This window comes from Penaeus chinensis, chromosome 21, assembly GCF_019202785.1.
Source record: "Penaeus chinensis breed Huanghai No. 1 chromosome 21, ASM1920278v2, whole genome shotgun sequence".
NCBI lineage: Eukaryota > Metazoa > Arthropoda > Malacostraca > Decapoda > Penaeidae > Penaeus > Penaeus chinensis.
The window spans coordinates 25,343,188-25,343,880 of record NC_061839.1 but is presented as its reverse complement, the minus strand read 5'-3'; positions in this window follow the sequence as shown (position 1 = coordinate 25,343,880).

Sequence of the window (693 nt, the reverse complement as noted above, 5' to 3'; positions counted from 1 at the left end):
TAATATTGCCTGTTTTCTTTATAGTCTCTAAAGAAAAGGGGACAGAAAACCATTTTATCCATTTACAATTGATATTATTCACACTTAAAAATAGCCGTTACTTCATTATACTTCTCATGTTTAACACACTGAGATGCTCTTTTTGTCATGACTTGCAATTTGTTTCAGTTTAGGTTCCCTCTGGTATAAAACACTGAAAGGTCTAAACTCTAGGACCACCCTGGAACATGGCAGTGAGCAACCATTGCAATTGTTTTTGAGCCCTGTTTTCAACAATTACATCTAGGTTTATAGATTCGATACAGATATGTAAAATAATAAGGCCTTTGTGCTATTTTCTCATGGTTCAATGTCCACATGATAATATAAGGGCTAAAACTGATTGGAAAGATAGCTATTCTTGGCATGGCATAATTTATTTATTTATTGAAAAATTTCTGCTTCATCAACCTAAGGTAATTAGTAGCGTATTCAAATTGTAGCGATAGGGTTGGGCTCGGGGGAAAAGTCCTCAGGTGAGGAAGATCTTTTATTAAGGTGATGTTTGTGGATTCCCAGAATGGTTAATGGTAAAAACAAACAAAATTGGTTGACATCAAAGGTCTTGTAGCATTATGATAAAGTAGTATGGCAAAAAGGGTAAAAATGAGTTAACAATTAGGATAAGTGGACAGAAGAAGGCAATGAAGAAGA